The sequence below is a fragment of the Octopus bimaculoides genome, chromosome 4 (assembly GCF_046866305.1).
Source record: "Octopus bimaculoides isolate indiv1 chromosome 4, ASM4686630v1, whole genome shotgun sequence".
NCBI lineage: Eukaryota > Metazoa > Mollusca > Cephalopoda > Octopoda > Octopodidae > Octopus > Octopus bimaculoides.
The window spans coordinates 60584148-60605161 of NC_142931.1; the positions used below are offsets into that span (position 1 = coordinate 60584148).

Genomic DNA, 21014 nt, shown 5'->3' on the forward strand with positions numbered 1-21014 from the left:
AATTAGTTGATTACATAGCATACCAGGGAAGGTTAATATATTAATATTATATATCATAGGCATAGGAATGGCTATAGGCGTAGGAGTGGCTGTGTGGTAAGTAGCTTGCTTACCAACCACATTGTTCTGGGTTCAGTCCCACTGTGTGGCACCTTGGGCAAGTGTCTTCTACTATAGCCTCGGGCTGACCAAAGCCTTGTGAGTGGATTTGGTAGACGGAAACTGAAAGAAGCCTGTCGTATATATATTTATATATATGTATGTGTGTGTATGTCTGTGTGTCTGTGTTTGTCCCCCCAACACCGCTTGACAACCGATGCTGGTGTGTTTACGTCCCCGTAACTTAGCAGTTCAGCAAAAGAGACCAATAGAATAAGTACTATGCTTCCAAAGAATAAGTCCTGGGGTCGATTTGCTCGACTAAAGGCGGTGCTCCAGCATGGCCACAGTCAAATGACTGAAACAAGTAAAAGAGTAAAGAGAGTATCATATAAACTAATGTTGAACATAACAAAATGCTCCACATGTGTGTGTGTGTGTGTGTGTGTGTGTGTGTGTCCTTGTCCTTGCCCATTTATCTATCTATCTATATATCCATGTTGCGCAGTTAGGTGTAAGTCCCTATATTTCGCAGTATAGGAGAGCAGCAACTCTAAATAAGAACTGACATGGATATATGTGATCTGTTCAGCTCTTGCTAACATAAAAAATATAGGCAAAAATGGTTATGATGATGGCAACAACTATGATGCTGATGAGATTGGTGATGACTGTGATGATGATGCTTATGACCAACACTGGTATTAGTTGTTTATAACTCCATGTGTAACACCTTGTTGAAGTATAATTAAAGATATTGCAGTTGTATGAGATATTGTATCTAAACTACATCAGTTAACATGTCCCTTTTTTTTTCGCTGAGATTGTAGAGTGTGATTAAAAAAAAATTCGGGTATTTTTTCTAGGTGGCAGAATGACCAAAAAGTGGCTTTGTTTGGCTTGACCATTGATGGTCATTGGTAAAAATTATGCAGAAGTTAATTGTAATGATATAACCATGAAATGAGAATGGTATCTTCTCTGCATTGAGAGGTCACAATTTCAGTTACTATGGACATGTGATTAGAATGTCACAAGAAAGAATTGTAATACAGGTGACATTGAGGTAAACCAAGAATGATGTGGTTGGATAATATCTGTAGTCTTGATTTGGTCATGCTTAGGAATCCAGCTGGAAAGTGTAATGATGGCTGCTTCTGATAGGACCCTATGGAAGACATGCTTGAGGACTATACTCCAGTAATCCTCCCAGGAACTGTGAGCAGAGATGGATGGATGTTTGGTCCTCATCCAATAAAAAGATAAGAGTTTGAGTCTCAGATATTTTATTGAAGAACTGTCCAACCTGTAACATCATCAACCTGCCCACCTGAAAATATAAAAAGCAATCAATCAAAAAACTGAAATAAAATAATATGATTGTTTAGTTGCAATGGTTGACAACTCTCTTTTTGTAGCGTCTTCTTCTTATTCTGATATTTATGAAAATAAAATTAAAAAAAACCAAAACCAAACAGTATGCATTATTGCGAGGATTGTAGCTCAAGCAAAACCAATGACTCAATTTTTTGGTGTTGTGACAATACCAATGGTGGGGATGATAATGCCATAATATTACAATATTTCAATATGTTTATTGTTGTAGGAAATATTCATTTTTGAAAGAAAAAAACCCAATAAAACTCATCAAAAATAACAAATAACCAATAGAAAATGTGATTCAAGACAAAAAAAAAAAAGACACAAAAAGAAAGAAAAAACAAGTAAAAGTAAAGATTGATGGAGTTGAGCAGGCGGGGTTTTTATCACTTCCGAAATGAATCTGAGCCAACTTGTGTATCTTACACATTGTCATTCAAATCATATTTTTAGATATCTAATTTACAGCTTTTCAAAACATCTTCAACACATGGTTTACTTTCAACTGTTTTCTTGCAGTAATCAATGGTTCTATTTTTTTTTTGTGATAAAAGATTTGGCATTGATAATAAACGTTTTTGAAAATGAAAAAAAACAACAAAAAAACTTCATGATCTTTCTCAAGTCTTTAGTAAACTGTCTTTCATTAGAATATTTTATATTCCAAATGGAATATGCGTGGGTGGGAAACTCTTTGAAACACTTCAACTAGAATCATGAATGATTTTTCAATTATTTTTGTCTATTTTTTTCCCTAATTCAGGGAGAAGTCAGTATTAAGTCTACAATTACGTTATCTCACTGAATATCAGATAAATCATATAACATATTGGAGTAGTGTTGATTTTAATGATTTCAGTTTTTCTTGTCCTTATATTGCATTTCAGATAACAATAATGTAATATAACTAATTTATATGTACATATCTGGAGTATGTGTGTGTCTGTTTGTATTGATGTGCAGAAAATATCTGCACGTACACACACATATACACATACAGTGGTATCACTTACAAATCAAACTATATATGAGCAGAAAGAAAATTTATTACTCATTTAAATGGTGTAAATTTAGAAAAAAAAAATTGAATTAGAATAATGCAGTTGTTGACAGTATTAATGAACATCACTTAATTCAAGAACGTTTATATCATAATATTTTTTCCAACAAAATGAAATGTGTGCATTAGCAGTTGAGAAGAATAAATCTAATGGCATTAATTCTTGGTTGGTATTCAAATTTCTCAAAATGGAATCACACCTATAAAGCATTGAATCTATAAATTTGATGATCACATTATCTGGAATTTGGTTTTTTTTTTTAAAGCTATATAATTCAATTCCTCCAATTTCATGGATTTCTTTCATTGAATATTTATTTTGAACTGTTTCCATATGATTTCTATTGGATTTAAATCCAGGGATTTTACTGTCAGCTGCAGTGCTTGGATCTTGTTGCATTTTGTAAATTTCTTTGAGTTTTTTTTTTTTCCCTATAATAAGCTTTTGGTTGTCATTTTCATCATCATCATCATCATGTTGATATCGTCATTGTCATAGTTGTCATCATCATCATCATCATTTTTAACATCCACTTTTCCAAGCTTACACAATTGGATGGAATTTCTTGAGGTAATTTTCTGTGGCTGGATGCCCTTCCTATTTTCAACTAGCAATAACCACGCCTTGGATAACCCTCATTGGCTATGGTACCGCCTCTGCGCAAAACAGGGAGGATCCCCCTCCTGTTGCCAAACCTCACCTGTTTCTAAGAGAAGTAATATTTTCTTATGACTGGACACGTTGTCACAGGAGAATAGAAACAAAGGGTGCACTTGGACATCCCATGTAAGGTTCTAAACAACCACAATGGTGAAATGTACATAGGAACAAATGAATTAAACTTGTGTTTATCACAGCTTCTCACATATATATATATGGTGGTCCTCAACTTGATTTTGAGCTTAATCACTTTGTCATGGGTCATCCAGTTGACTGCCTAGACCTGATTCAGTTTTAATTTCTTTTTTTATGACAAATGTAGAGAAAAATTTTGTTTAGAATCTCCTCAGCATTGACCCCACCATTGTGCATTCGTCTAAAATGGATTTTCATCCTGGCAATAAGCAGCATACTTTTGGACATTAAGGCCTGCAGTACACTGGTGGCGCTGTTGAAATTTATATGTATGCATATTTCATATAAACATTCTGTATTGGTCTCCTGAAATGTGATCTCTCATGAACGACAAGATATACACACACATACATACGTATGTACATATGTACATGCATACCCTACCCCACACAGATATATAAAACTTTTATAAAATGTAGGGCAACAGTGAGTTCAAAGTTTTGGTCTGTTAGCCTTCATTGGACTATAATATTGGCTTTATATAGCTTTTGGCAAAATGCTTTCCTATCATATATATATATTCTGGGTTTTGCATTGTTGGTTTTGTCAATAGTGATATGTGAAAAAACAACTTAAATTAAAAATTAGCCCACTTTACTTTACCATTTCACTTATTTGTGTACACTAACATGTAACTAGGTTTTACTTACATACACAGGTGCACATGTGTATATTTGTATATATATGTATATGAAATAATTCATTTTTACTGGTAGAACTCAAAGTAGATAAAGCTATAAAGCACATGTAAATATTGCGTTAAAAACACCTTTTGGACTGAAAAATTCAAAGCAGCCTTTGACTTTTTCTATCTGCTTCAAGTTCCACTGGTAAAAACAAATTATTTCATGTTCTCTTGAAGTTTCTGAATCCTTATGACATAAACAGTATTTATATATGTTTATATACTCACAGATAAGGAGTGAATCTTGTCCTGTAATAAAGCACATGTAACATAGAATTAAAAATAGAATTCACAAGAAATTTCAATTGCTATGTATATCTCATCTGAAATAAAACATCTTTATATATACAGTTGATTAATGTGAACATGCTGATGTACTTCACAAGGACACAACTTGGATTATAACCATTTATATACATACATACATACATACATACATGCATACATACATACATACATACATACATACATGCATACATACATACATACATACATGCATACATACATACATACATACATACATACATACATACATGCATACATACATACATACATACATACATACATACATACATGCATGCATGCATACATACATACATACATGCATACATACATACATACATACATACATACAAACGAAGATTTTCCATCAACTGAAGTAATGTAATAGGTATGTATTATGAGTGCTCAGTTCAGTTTACCACTAAAATTCTAGCTTGAGCAGGTAGACATAGGTTAAAATATGAACATATACTTGATGATAAATTGATGCAAGAATTGTAATATATTTAATCAGTGGCTGAGGTAGGGTTAGAACTCATTATTTTTGTGTCTATAGTCAAGTATCTCAGTTGTTCAACCAGTGCACTTCATTGTCTGAAATGTAGAATATTTATATGTAATAACATATTACTGAAAAAGTTCTGGCTGGAAAGAAGAAAATAGAAAAAATAAATAAAAGAGTAACTGAATATATACATAAAGAAATGAAGAAAGTTAAGCTAGCTTTTCTTGATATAACAACTCTGTGTGCAGAAGAGTTAATATACAAACTTTGAGTGTAGTTCTTACCACTTTCTTCATTGTTAATAGCGCTAGTAATTACCAGACTAAATCACAATGACTTATGTGTTAAGTCTTTGTAATAATTTTCTTTTTTTTTCTGTGTTATTCTTTTACATTGTTTATCTTTACTTTGCTGACTTACCAACCATATTCTTTCCTTCCTTCCTTCCTTCCTTCCTTCCCATCATTTTCTTCTTTTACTATTTATTTCAATCCGACTGAAAAAAACAAAACAAAACAAAAAAAAACACACACAACAGTACATAAAGAAACAAAGAACAAAACAAACACTTCTGTGTATTTTGTGGTAATATTTCTTTTCAAAGTGTTCATTTCGGTTCCACTTGGCCGATTATTGCTGTGCTCTAATACTCTACCATCATTACATACTAACCAAACAAGTAGATTTTGCTCAAATCACCAACAAAGTGTCTATATAATCGTTCAACCTGCTCATTTTTCAGTGTAGTGTAGCAGCAAGATCTTTCCCTCCTCAAAACACAGATTTTAATTTCTTCAAAAACTTAGGACCTTTGTGTTTTAAATCTGCATACCTTAAAAGTTGAAATAGGCCCAGTTGCCATACAATATAATGGCCCATAGCCTAACCCTTTTTGTTATCATATTTCTGTTGAAATAAACTACTTTTGTTCCAATTAATTTTGAAAATATTGATTTCAAATTTTGGTACAAGGTCTGCAATTTGTATTTTGAAGGAAGCGAGTTACTTGATTACATTAACCCCCAATTCTCAGCTGGTACTTATCTACTTACTTTGAAAGGATGAAAGGCAAAGTTGACTGCAGCAGAATTTGAACTCAGAACATAGTCAGAAGAAATGCTGCTAAGCCTTTTGTCCAACATGTTAGAGTTTGGAATATAAATTAACAGGAAATTTTGGTGGGTGGTTATAAATAAAATCAGTTTAAAACAGCACTTGTATCATAGAACTAGGGGTAGTCTCAGATAGTTTAACAGTGAAAGAGTTAAAATATCAATCTGAGCCAACAAGAAGCCCCTGTGTGGTTGTTTGACATGTTAGAAATAGCAATCCAACTGCTTAGAAGGTTTGCCTGATCAGGGTTGAAATGGAGGCTAATAAATAATAACAATAACATATTAATCAAACAATGCAGTGTCCAATTTGAATGAATATGCCAAACATTCTGAAATATTGTTTTTGTTTATCAATAAGTTAATCCTGAATGAGCAGATCTTTGATCAAATACATTCCAGACATGGCCATCCACCTTAATTTCAGACATAGAATAATGTAATTCTGGATATACTATGCTTCCCTTTTTAAAAATAGTTTGAGGAAATTTAGTTGTTATTTCTAGCAAATTGAGAAAAAACAAATAGAAGCTCTCTTATTGGTTTGCATTCTTGCATGCTTATGTCCAAAGTACTGCTCTTATGGGCGACTACTAAACATTAGCTACTTCTTCTTTAGGATTAGAACTCTTCATGTCCACAGCTAGGTCCCTGATTTGCTCAACCAACCTATCCAGACATTTAACTATATCAACATATTATTGATTGGTAAATTTCTGTCTGTTAAGAAAGTTAAATTATATAAAGAAATGAAATAAAGAAAGGAAATGAAGTTAGCTTTTCTGATATAATGAGGTGTGCAGAAGAGTTAACATAACAAAATTTAAAAGTAGTTCATGTCACTTCCTTCGTTGTTAATAGCTCCAGTAATTACCTGACTAAATCACCACCACTTGTGTGTTAAGTCTCTGTTATAGGTTTTTCTATTTGTGGTTTATCATTACTTTGCTGATCACCAAGAGGATATCTATTAACTTTGCAGATGAATCAATGAGGGAGACTTTATGTTGTCACTTGACCAGCTGGAAATAGAAACCAAATCCCTTAAATAACATCCTATCATTCTTATATTTTTCTTTACATTGCTATGAGGTTCAGGCATGGCTGTGTGATTAAGCCATTATTGGTCAATATCCTATTTTTGGGACAGAGATTTTAAACTTAATATAAATAATATTATAAAGACTTCTGTGTTTCTTTTGTTATATACTCCATATTTACAACATTCTAGCACCAGTGTTTTTTATGGTGCTGCTGCCGCATAAATGGCTGGTTCTGTGTAAAAAGAACTGGTGCTGGTGCTACTTAAAAAGCACCCACTACACTCTGTAAAGTGGTTGGCATTAGGAAGGGCATTGAGTTGTAGAAACCAAGCCAAAACAGACAATGGAATCTGGTGTGGCCTCAGGCTTTGTCAGTTCCTGTCAAGCTGTCCAACCTAGTGCTTTTATGTGATGCCAGCACCCACACCAACGTTTTTTATGTGACACCTTGGTTTTAAGATCTCAATTCTGTTGTAATGGGCAGGTCTTCTTGAGTACAGCAATATACTACATATCTCGGTCCTCTGTCAACCATGGCTCAAAAATATGAATTCATCTTGAAAAGCTTGTGTGCATACATTTTTTTTGATTTGTGTACCAGTTGTAAAATGTTTTTGCATGCACAAGAGCACAGATTAGAATGAATACTATTTGCAAGCCTTGATATGGCTTTTGTGATTATTAGGAAGAAGGGAAGGAGGAAGTTATCTTCAAGTTTGAGAATTTACCCTAAAGCTTGCAATAAAGTGGGCTTTGCTAAAGCCACCCAAGGACCTTGTAGTAATGTTAAACTGAGTAACAGATTAAGTCTACCATCTATGTAGTCAACAGCAGAATTTGAACTCAGACTATACAGAACCAGAACAAATACTGCGAAGCATCCTAGCCAATGTTCGATGGAGACATACATCAATATATACCCTTCTCAAGTAGTGTATCCTGTCTGATTCTGTTAATCAATCTTCTACACTTCTAACATCTTAAACCATTGGTGGAAGCACTTGTAAATGGTTACTGTTTTTTTTATCACTATTAACCCTTTTGTCACCAAATTTCTGTTAAAAAACTATACTGTTTTTGTTTCAATTAATTTTGAAAATCATGGAGAATTTACTGAAATAACTTTGTGACTATTAAGCTGATGAATGGAGCATATATTTACAAGAAATTTTGATGGGAAGTTTTAACTTAGATCCCTTTAAAATGAGAAGTTTGTGTCATAGAATGAAGGGTGCTCTCAGGCAGATAGGTATCAAAAAGGTTAATGTTTTCTCTTTCCCAGTGAACATGAAGTGTAGCTTTTGATGGAGCTAGTTCTACTGAAAGACTTTCTCTGTTATGTCACCACTCAACATTGATTTCTGCCTCTTGTGAATTTTGGCGAAAGCATGTTGTTGCTCATGATATCTTGGCTCTGACTTGCATGGAAATCCTCTAGCCTTTTTGGATTAAGAGTTTACTGTCACATTGCCTCATTGCATTGATGGAGTTCTTTCTGTCCTTGACTTACATTATACCAACTCTGGTGTAGTTCAGTTTGATTACATCTCCCAAATCCTTATCAACAATCTCACTAAAGTTGTTAAAAAAGAATCTATATTCCTCACATAACCACTGTTGAAATAAATTTCCAGTTAGGTTACTAGATAAAATGCCGTGTAATAAATAATGATAACATTTCTTAACTAGATATCATTTTGAATATATCTTCTTTAGATACCAATATATTAATTTTACTATGTATCTTAAATATATTAAACGTGCTAAATTTATTAATATATCAAACATGCATTATATTGTATTCATATTATAACATGAAAAAATACAAGAATATTAAAAAAAACTATGAGAATATTTTAAAGTATATCATAAAAATACAAGCATGAAATATGGAAACATTTTAAAGCATAAAACAACAAAATAAAATTATGAAGTATGGGAATATTTTAAATGTAACATTCAATATGAGAATATTTTAAAATATAATAAAATAAAAAAAATAGGAGATTGTAGATATTTTGATATTTTGTAATGATTTAAAATATTTCTAAATATAAAAGAAAAATTATGGAACTGTCCTAAAATATAAAAGAAAAAAAAAAGAATTATCTGAATATTTAAAATGTAATAAAAAGAACATGAAATATGGGAACATTATAAAATATTTGAGATTAATTTGAGGTAGGGGTACCTACATTTAAATGATAAACCACAGTATAAAAACATAAACAAATGCAAATGTATTTTGTTATTCTCTTCATATAAGGAAAAATATTAGAATTGCTTTTACATGTTTCACAGACAGAAAATCAGAGTACATATCTTCTGATGGATGGCTGCTAAGTGAAACATAAAGATAATTCCAGTATTTTACTTTGTATGAAGAGAATAACAAAATATGTTTACCTTTGTTTATGTTTTTACAGTGAGGCTTATATTACAAATTGTACGTATCCCTACGTTAAATTTATCTCAGATTTTCTAATATGTGTTTTGTATAAATATTTATTATTTAATTTCAAAATATACTAACATTTATATGAAACATAGGAAGCTTTTAAAAATGTTATGTGGAACAACTTGCTTGTCAAGCATGTGGTTTTCAGTTTGATCCCCCTGTGTGACACTTTTGTGTAGGTAGGTAGGTAGGTAGGTAGGTATATATGTCTTTATCAACTTCTATGTTTATACTTACTGGTGGGAGCCAGTGCATTGATTTGCATCTCTTTAGGTAAAACAACAATATAACTTTAGGACCGATAAAACTTGCAGCATGCTTAAAGAAGCACTGGTGAGTTAATATATTTGACAAAGTTCTTTGTTGGCAATGTCCCTGTATAGCTGCAGTACATTGACTGAAAAAAAAATGCAGTAAAAGAATAAAAGGAATATAAGAATAAATGCAATAAAAAAATTGAATATTGTATAACAAATTGAAGGAATCAGATCTGATTTCATAATTCATATGCTAATAATTATCTATCTGTCTATGTATTGTATATATGTGCATGTTTATATATATGTGGTTAGGGTAATCAGCTACCAATCATAAGGTTGCGATTTTGATTCCAGATGGTGTGTTGTGTCCTTGAGTAAGACACTTTATTTCACATTGCTCCAGTCCACTCAGCTGGCAAAAATGAGTAGTTCCTGTATTTCAAAGGGCCAGCCTTGTCACACTCTGTGTCACGGTGAATCTCCCTGAGAACTACATTAAGAGTGTGCATGTCTGTAGAGTGCTTAGCCACTTGCATGTTAATTTCATGTGCAGGCTGTTCCATTAATTGGATCAACTGGAACCCTTGTTGTTGTAACTGACAGAGTGCCAGTTACACACACACACACACATACATTCCTGTATCTCTCTCCCTCTCTTTCTCTTTCTGTCTATCTCTGTCTCTATACACACAAACAGGTGCACATGCACTGCACTCACACTCACCACATATAAAATCTGATTTAGAAAATGTGTAAGTATTGCTTTTGTAAAAGTATTTCAATCACAGGTAAATTGATTAACAGTTTGTGGCAGTTAAATTAATTAACAATCATAAAATATTCATTAGGTATAACAAATATATTTTTAAAAAATTGTTGATTTTTATGCCTTATTCTTTAAGAATTCAGGAATACTGGTGTAGTCAGATTGAAACTTACCTCTGATTAACAACAGCATAGATAAATTAAATACTTAAAAAAGTCAAACTGAAAATGGAGAAGGTAGCTGTGTGTTACTTATACACAATTAAAGCCAGTGTGAGACATCTGGGTATCATAGTTAATGTAAATTCATCAGGAAAAGCAAAATCACTGCGGTGTTCATCTGGAGATAATATCTCTTAGGGGTGTGCCTTGTTTAAAACACAATATATATTGGAGGTAGATGGAAATTGCCCCAGCAGTAGACGATGAGAATGCTAGATGCACTTCTGCTTCATTGGGCATTGGCAGTAGCATGTACTCACTGCCAACCATATGTCCAAATGAAATTTGTTGCCACTGATATAGGAAAACAGTGAATAATAAATGATCACTGGTGCTGTGAATAGTTGCCAATTTGAATAAAAATCTGTTATGTGCAACAGAAACAATATTAGATTAAAGTAACCCTTTGTATGATAGTTAAAGTAAATACATCATGGAAAGTAAATTCATTGCAGTATTCATCTGGAGATAATAACTCTTGTGAATATACCATGTTTAAAAAACTCAATATATACTGGAGGCAGACAGAAGTCATCCCAGTGGTGGCCATCAAGAATGCTAGATGCACTTCTGCTTTATTGGGCATTGACCATGGCATGCACTTACAACCATATAATTACAAGTGATACCAAAAGATTCTACACTCATTAAAAGACCATCATGAGTTATAAAACTGTTTGTTTGGGTGAATTTACATTGTGAAATCGAAATCCAAGTAACGTTGATGAGTAAAATCAATAAAAGGAGTGAATGGGTAAATGGATAATTTGTGTTGTTAAGAAGTATGGGTTTGTAACCACATTGTTTCAGGTTCAGTCCTACTGTTTGGTACTTTGAGTAAGTATCTTCTATTAGAGACCCTGTGAGTTAATTTAGCTAAAAAGAAATTGTAGGAAGGCTATTTTTCTTACCAGGATTTTACTCTCATTCAACGCAGCAGCTGTGGGCTGGAAAAGGCCTCGTGGCAGGCCCCACACCAGATGGCTGGACATGATGGGGGAAGATCTCCAGAGGTTTGGTGTCACCTTGAAGGATGCCGAAGGTCTGGCATTGGGCCACCAGCGATGGGGAGCACTGGTAGATCTAGTCAACTCTATGCATGATGATGCATCTGGGATCAGGAACTTGGAATGACCTCAGTCCCATTAAACAAGAGCCTGAAGCCTGAAGGAAGGCTATTATATACATGTGTGTGTGTGTGTAAATGTGCATAAACTTCGACATACTCTGACTTCTTTACATTTCATGTTGACATAAGGATCATTCTCTCTGCTTTGGAAGATCTGTGAAATAAACAAAAATCCCTTACTTATAAAGCAAATAAGGGTAAGTGACAGGAAAGGTATCATCATTATCATCATCATCATCATCATTTAAGATCTGTTGTCCATGCTGGCATGGGTTGGATGGTTTGACCAGGGCTGGTAAGCTGTGGAGCTGTGCCAGACTCCAGTCTGATTTGGTGTGATTTCTATGGCTGGATGCCCTTCCTAATGCCAACCATTGAGAGTGTAATGGGTGCTTTTGCATGCCACTGGCATGGCAACTTGTTGCATAACACCAGTGTCTGCTATGACTATGATTTCACTTGGCTTGATGGGTCTTCTTCTCAAGCATGGCATATTGCCAAAGATCTCAGTCATTTGTCATTATCTCTGTGAGGCCCAACGTGCGAGAGATGCTCTTTACATGCCACTGGCATGGGTGCTAGCAATGCGACACCAGCATCAGCCACATTAGCTCTGTGAGGTCCAACACTCAGAAGATGCTTGTGCCACCTGCATGGGTACCAGTTATGTGACACTGACAATAGCTACAACTATGATTTCACTTGACTTGATGGGTCTTCTCAAGCATGGCATATTACCAAAAGTCATTGCTTCCATGAGGCTCAACATTTGCCTCAAATATTTCCTTGTCCAATCTCAGCTAGCATGGAAAAACAGATGTTAAATTAATGAACAAAATGAATGATACAGTATGGATTTGAGAAAATATTTTCTTTCTTAGCATTTATTTGTGTAGGGTCAGCTTGTTCCTACTGATGCAACCAAGATATTACTTCAGTCGATGTATTGCTCCACCTGTCATTGGATATCATTATTTACTGTGTCTTGAAGGTCCCATTTCCCAATAAGAGAAGGCAGTGGATGTGGGGAACAGATACTACAATACACTTTAGCTAGTGCTCTAACAATTCTAGCAAAACACCATCCTGAACTGGTACTTTATGCATCAACCCTGAAAGAATCAAAGACAAAGTTGATCCCAGTGGGAGTTGAACTCAGTGTGCAAAGAGCTGCAACAAACACTGTAAGGTATTTGATCCAATACTCTAACAACTTTGCCAGCTTCCTGCTTCAGATTTGTAAACGTATATAGGAATAATATTATTTGATAATAGTTGTGATTTATATGAAATGTTAGCTGATAGACACATATAAAGCATTACAATTGTAAAGAAAATATCTGATATTGTATGATGAGAATCAAAGCTTGCATCTCCTGCTGGCTAAGCAAGGAGATGATGGACATTTTCCAATCAAATTGCTATGTTTACATAGGGGAACCAGAAAACAAAAACTACCATAAATCAATTTATTAAATTCTTATCATGATAGGTCATAAAACATCCAGGCTTACAAACTGGTAGCTTTGAGCAGGCCAACAAGGGAGTGAGTCACTATGTGATTGCTTGATTCGCTAGAAATAACTACCAAATTTCCTTAAAATCTTTACTTTAATAATCTTAAAAGCAATATGAACATATTAGATATTGTGGTCTTACATAATTTTTGCCTGAAAAACACAAGAATGATGGGATTGTTAAAGCTGAAATGTCTGGTTATATGTCAGTTAGATCAGTGGTAGTTATGTAATACACTCCACATGAAAGATGATATGATGGACTCAACCAGGTGGGTGAGTCAAGGGTTGCTTTCTTTTCTTGTAGGTAATATTTCCTACATTGTTTTTCACTCTCCTTCTGTTTGGAATGGTTTGAAAACTCTGCATCTTTTGTATTTAACTCTGTTCATCTTTATCAAGTTGTCAAACTGGCAATCAGCGATACTAAGTTATTGTTAATCCTGATTGAATGGACCCATAATCAAAAGCATTCCATCCCAGTTATGACCATCCCGTCTTATTTTCAATACATCTTGGAGACAACATTGTTGGCTGCAATATCTAACAATTTGAAAGATTGTAGATCCTTTGTCCTTTGCTTCAGCAACACCAGGCTGAAAACTCTGATAGTGATAATATAATATTATCACTTTTCTGTTGCCAGAGAAAACTCCAGCTGAATTAACATATGCTGCCACACAGTGTACTTCTGTTGCCATCACTCTCATCACCACAATCATTGCCTCTGTTTTATTTCAATTCCACCTACAAGTTAATGATAAATAAATGAGAGAGGTTGATCTTGTTTGTCTACTTCTCCTGTGTATGCTGCACTATAATCATGTTTGCATATGGCTTCCTCACTTCTGTCCCCTTCAAGCTGTGTATATTTAAACTAAAATGTTTCACTTCTCTCTGTCTGCATGTCTGTCTGTCTGTTGTTGCTTCTGCTGCTGTTGTTATTTTCATTGTTGCTTATTCTCAAGACTATAATATTCCATTTGAAGCTGTCCAAGTGACTGTTTAGAGGCTCCCTCTTTGAACCATCTGTTGCTGTTGAGCACCAAATCAGAAAGAACAGATCAAAGATAGTTCAGCCATGACTTTCTTTCTCATTCTTTCTTCAGAGACAATGTTTCTTAAAACTATCTCCTTTTCACCTTCTTGTACCTTGAGGATCTACCCTGACACCTCATCACCACAATTTTTATCTCCCTCCAGCTCCACTCCAATTACTTTCACTCACTCTTCTATAATCTGAGTAGCTATGTAGTTACCCTACAGCAAGGAACCTGTTATGTTCTTGCACCTCTCATGTCCTAGCACAAAACTACCTCCCTTTCTATTTAGTCAAAGGGGATCTTAATCTTGTAAGCTGCATGGTGACCTCACTAGTGCTGGTGCCATGAAAAAAGAAAGTATCCAGTACACTTTGTAAAGTGGTTGGTATTAGGAAGGGTATCCAGCCATAGAAATCATTCAAAAGCAGACATGGGGACATAATGTCGTCTTTGGGCCTGCCAGGTCCCATCCAACCATCTGACCCATGCCAACATGGAAGATAGACATAAAATGATGATGATTATGATTATGATGATGATGATGATGATGATGACAATGATGATGATGATGACTTTATTTATTCCCTTTTCAAGATGAGACTTATGATTTGAAGGAGTCTTGGCTGCTACTTCTAGTAGGTTGAAAGACCATGTAGGGAAAAGTGATTTTACTTTACTGTAATTGAATAATGTTGCTATATTGCTTTAGTTTGGCATCTCTGATTTCTCGAGAAAGATCTCTTACGTTTGTAATAAATGTACTGCTGATATTAGTATTGATAATTTCTGGGTGATCAGTTTGTATGACAGAGCTGAAAGTTGAGAAATCTCAATTAATTATGAGTAAGATCATAATCATAAGAGATTCCAAACCACACTGTAATCAAGTAATCAAATCCACACATTTTAACACTTCCTCTATGTTTTCTGGTGTTAATATTCAGACCACATTGATATTTAGAGTCTACTTTGCACATACATCAAATTTTTATGCCCTGTTTGGCCAGCTTCCCAAGCTTAAATTTACAGAATTTCAGCCTGTCCTTGAAAGAAATTATACCTTCATCAACCAATAACTTTCTTGGTTTGAGGCAATAATTTATGCAGCAGTTTTTCACTGCTAAAAGCATTCACACTTTATTTAGAGGGTCAGAATTTTGTATTGCCCTCTTTTAGTTAGAAGTAAGTATTTCTCAGTTGAAAATAGTACATTCAGGATATAAAACAATCTCTATTCATTAAACTTGTTATGAAACTATTTCCAATACAGTGATCTGTGCCCTAGTAATTGATTATCGCTATATTCTCACAAAGACATTAATGTCAACATGCATTTGCCGATTTTGAACTAGGTAAAAGCAAAGTAAATGGATCATTAACAGTTTCGAAGATAAATATTCATTGTGAAAGCATATAGACTAGTGGTTAAGATGTTTGGCTCATGATTATAAAATTGTGGGTTCAATTTCTGGACTAGGCAGTGCATTATATCCTTGATCAAAGTGCCCAATCATCTGGCATTCCTCTTCCATTCAGCATTCTCTGGCAGAGCTCCATCATCCCAACAATCCCTATCCCTCTACTTGCAGTTATCATTTCCACACTTACTTCTGATGGACAAGCTGCCTTTCCTCTTTTCATTTCCTTCATTGCCTCCACTACTTCTTCCTGACTAACCCTCTTTACTGGCCCCTTCACTATAGCAACTTCCACCCTCTGATCCCATTCATTCTCCTCATTCATAATTCCAAACTCTTCCCTTATCCTTCTCACTAAAATTCAACCTTCCATCACTCCCCCTCATGCATCTTCCTCCCTCAATATCTCTTCCATCATTTTTCATTGATTTAGTAAACCTAAACACCCTATCTGGGTTCTCATCTCGCCCACTCAACCTCTCCTCAACCTCCTTCCTCATAGATCTCACAACCACCCTCTTTGCACGATTCTTCATGTCATTATACCTGGCTTTCATTTGCTCAGTCCTATTATTACATAAAGCTTTGTGTGCCTCCTTCTTCCTCGCTATCTCATCCCTCACCTCCTCATTCTACTACCACGTATTTCCTCAATCTCTCCTACCCTTCATCCTTCCACAGACTTCGTCATATGCCTTTAGTACCCCTTCTTTTAAAGACTTCCACAAATCTGGTGCATCCATGCATAATAACAATAATAATAAGGGTTATAAGGCTTTCAAATTTTGGCTCAAGGTCAGCCATTTCAGGGGAGCGGTTAAGTTAATTACATCAACTCCAGTATGCAACTGGTACTTAATTTATCAACCCTGATAGGATGAAAGGCAAAGTTGGTCTCAGTAGAATTTGAACTCAGAATGTAAAGACAAATGAAATACCGCTAAACATTTCGCTCAGTGTGCTAACGTTTGTGACCAGCTAGTAATTGTGACCAGCTAACTGGATAAAAACTGAGCAAAAAAAAACAAAAAAAAACCCAGATTTGACTGACAATATTTTCCAGGACCTGTTGAATGTCAGTTCCAACTGGTTAGGTAATTATCAGATGTGAATAAATTGTTGTTTTAAATCGATGATGATTATGATACTACTACTACTACTACTACTACTACTACTACTACTACTACCACTACCACTACTACTACTACCACCACCACCACCACTACTACTACTACTACTACTACTACTACTACTACTACTACTACTACTACCACCACCACCACCACCACCACCACCACCACCACCACCACCACCACCACTACTACTACTACTACTACTACTACTACTACTACTACTACTACTACTACTACCACCACCACCACTACCACCATCACCACTACTTCTCCTATGATGATGATTATGATAAACACTTGCAAAAAGAGATGTTTCCTTTGATTCTCAACATACATTGTCATATATTTTCATTTCTATTGTAATTTTTATGTCTGGCCTGTAACATTTTCATAGAAAACATAACTTTTATCATATAAAACAGCTATTATTACAACAAAGAAACACACACACACATACATACTCACACACATACAAGGATTATGAAATGAGGTCTGGTAGTTCTGGTTAGGAATAAAAGAATTTAAAGATCTTTACAGTGTGACTTCTAACCATTCTACTTTCTCACCCACACACACGCACACACTAAACCCTTTATGTCCTAAGACATGGCTGTGTGGTAAGAAGTTTGCTTCTCAACCACACGTTTCCAGGTTCTGTCCCACTGTGTGGTACCTTAGGCAAGTGTTTTCTACTAAAGTCTCGGGTTGGCCAAGGCCTTGTGAATGGATTTTGGTAGATGGAAACTGAAAGAAGCCTGTCATATATATATATATGTAGTCTACTCTGTAAGGTGGTTGGTGTTAGGAAGGGCATCCTTGCCAAAATGGACAGTAAAGCCTGGTGCAGTCCTCTGGCTTGTCAAATCATCCAACTCATGTCAGCATGGTAAAATAGACGTTAAAGGATAATGATGGTGGTAGTGGTGATGATGATGATGATGATGATGATGATGATGATGATGATGATGATGATGTGTGTGTGTGTGTGTGTGTGTGTGTGTACTTGTCCCCCAACCACAACTTCATAACCAGTGTTGGTGTGTTTACATACCCATAACTTAGTTGTTTGGCAAAAGAGCCCAATAGCATAAGTACAAGGCTTAAAAAAAAGAGTACAGGGGCTGATTCATTTGACTAAAATTCTTCAATTTGGTACCCCAGCATGGCTGCAGTGTAATGACTGACACAAGTAAAAATATTAAAAATATTAAAAAAAAAAAAAAAAAAAATTGAGACTTTCTCATTTTTAGTTGTCAAGGTATTTTATAATGACTTAAAATGTAGTAAGTGCTGCTATGCTTTAATTTCTGTATAACCTCCTGCAGACTGGTAGCATTCATGTGCAAGCCAGAGACTTTATGGCAAATTTTCACTGCAACCTTGAATATCCAATTTGTTAACAACCACCACTGAGAATGACAGCTTCATCTCTGTCAGCAGCACAAAGACTCAGTCAATGTGTAATGTGCATATCAAGAAAACTGTCATGCATCACATCTTATGAGCACCAATCAGCTAAATGTCTCAAAGTTACTATGACTACTGTGACTTACTATCTCTGAAGATCCTTCATGTTAATCGTCTTAAGATATATAAGTTTATGTTGTACTTGGTGATGGACATATTGCCAGTTTAGCCAATAAAAACACATGCACTGTATATTTGGTGTCAATTTGCTTCAGCTTTATATTACATTATATTACATTAATCCTATTTCGGCCAGAGTTCTTTCGTCACGCTTCTGTGACCTCATCAGTGGTCCTTTGCTTTCTTCTTTCTTATGTGTGTCTCACCTTGCTAACTATCAGCCATTATGACCATCCCCAAGTACAACAACATCTGTTTCAACACACGATTTCACATCAAAAATCTTGCAAAACAAATATATAAACGGAATATAAGTTTATGTTTTTTATTTAAGTCGAAAAACTTTTTACAAACAGTTCCTCAGAGTTTCCTGTTCATCAGACAGTTGTGATCATTAGTATGATTACAACTGTCTGGACAAATGGTAATGTGAAACTCTGAGTAATAATTTGTGAAGATTTTTTTGGCTTTAATAAAATACCTATTACTCTACCTTTGGTATTTGAGTACTATTTTTACCACCTTGTTTGCTTATTTGTGTGGATATGAAAATTTGTGTATGTCCTGAGCATTGAGGTGATGGTGTACATGCACTGTTTAAATTGGGCTGGACATGTCATTTGTATGAATGATTAAATGATCTCTAAGTAGATGTTCTCTAGTGAATTTGTTTGTAGAAAGCACACCCAACAGAAACCAAGACTATGATTTAAGCCTTGTGTGAAGTCCTTCTTGAAGGCATGTGAAATATGGGAGATCAACTGGGACAGCAATGCTTGTCATTACCACCAATGGAGGAAACAAGGAAAGGAAGAAATGGGTATTTTTGAGAAAAACATGCATTTTTTAATGTAGAATTTAAGTGAGCTGCTCAAAAATGCACTGCCAGTATAGTGAATGGAGCAAGCTTGGTATGTAATATCTGTGAACATGTATGTTTAGCAAGACCTGGGCTAATTAATCACCAGCAGAGCCACAAGTGTAAAGTATAAGTTTGTGTCAATGCACAATGGGCAAGACTTCTGCCTGTCCCCACCAAAAAACCACCCTTTTAAAAAAATTTTTTCGCTATGGGGAATACGAATCTGCCAAAAAATTTGGCAAAAATCGGCATTTTAAAAATTACCCCACCTCCCATTTCCTTCATCTTTTCCTTTTTCCAGAAATTTTCCTTTTCAAAACATGTGGAAAAATATGGAAATTAGGATATTCTGAAAAAAATTTCCAAAAATTTTTGTCAAATATTTTTTTAAGTGTTTTTTTTCTTTCTAAATATGCAGAAAAATACCGACATGATTCAGACAAAAATTTCAAAACATTTATGTAGTTATGGTTAGGGTTAGGGTTAGGGTTTTAGAGTTAGGGTTTTGGAGTTAGGGTTTTAAGGTTAGGTTGGGGGTTTTAGGGTTAGGGTTAGTGTTAGGGTTACGGTTTTAGGGTTACAGTTAGGGTTAGGGTTAGTGTTGGGAAAAAAAGTAAAAATTGAAGACTTGGTGGGTGGGAAATTTCACAATGCCGATTTTTGGCAATTTTCCGGAACCTCTGTATCCGAAAAACAGGGGTTTGGCAAAAAAAATAAAAAAATAAAAAATTTGGGAGAAAATAGTGGGGGGACGGGCGGAAGTTTTTCCACACAATGTTCTCAATGGTTTAGTGGTGGGCAGCCATCATCATGTATGTATGTAAATATGTTTCCTTTTTTCCTTTCTCTTTCTTTCTTTCTTTCTTTCACTATCTTCTTTTCCCTGATTTAACAGAGATTTAGCTGTTTTAATAGAGATTTAGTAGGTTAAGTGTCTGTTTATGACAGTAGTTCTCAATATTTTTGACCTACCAGTGCACTCCATATGGAAAATATGAGATAAGCCCATTTGCTTAGTCAAGGCTGGCCTGGGAATAAAACAATAACCCCTCTCCTCTTAACTGTGTCTTGCTAAAAAAAAAGATAGGGAAAATATCAGCCCTAAAACTTCTGCCTAATCCTTTATACATATAATTATGTTTGTGTATGTGTTTGTGTTTGTTCCCACCACTGCTTGACATCTATTGTTGGTTTATCTCTGTCCCTATAACTTAGTGGTTCAGCAAAAAAAACCAAAAAAACTGAGAGAATAAGTTCCAGATTTAAAAAGTAAGTGCTTAGTTAATAATCCATTCTTGCGTCACCGAATAAAATTTTATTGTGGTATTCATCTTGAGAAAGCATCTGTAGCAGACAGAAGTATCAGTAGAAGTGTCTAGCAGCTGAATACATCTGCAACCGATACTTCTGTGATTCTTAATAATATACATCTCTGACAGGGTGCTGAAAAGTTTCTGACTTTGGGTAAAAGAAAACACAGAAGGATCAGTTAATTATGATTTTATTCAACCTATTTCCCTCTCAGATTCACACACTTATAGCAGCAGTCCTTCATTTTTTTCTAAGCCATGTAGAAGAACTCGGAACTTTGGGACTCC

The 21014-nt window shown here is 34.9% G+C and overlaps 1 protein-coding gene and 1 pseudogene across 6 annotated transcripts in view; one reads left to right on the top strand and one right to left on the bottom strand.

Moving 5' to 3' along the window:
- Positions 1-21014, top strand: part of LOC106877306 (all trans-polyprenyl-diphosphate synthase PDSS2) — a 902595-nt gene that overhangs the window by 130981 nt on the left and 750600 nt on the right. The gene's annotated exons all lie outside the window — the stretch shown is intronic.
- Positions 3138-3208, bottom strand: LOC128247700 (U4 spliceosomal RNA; annotated as a pseudogene).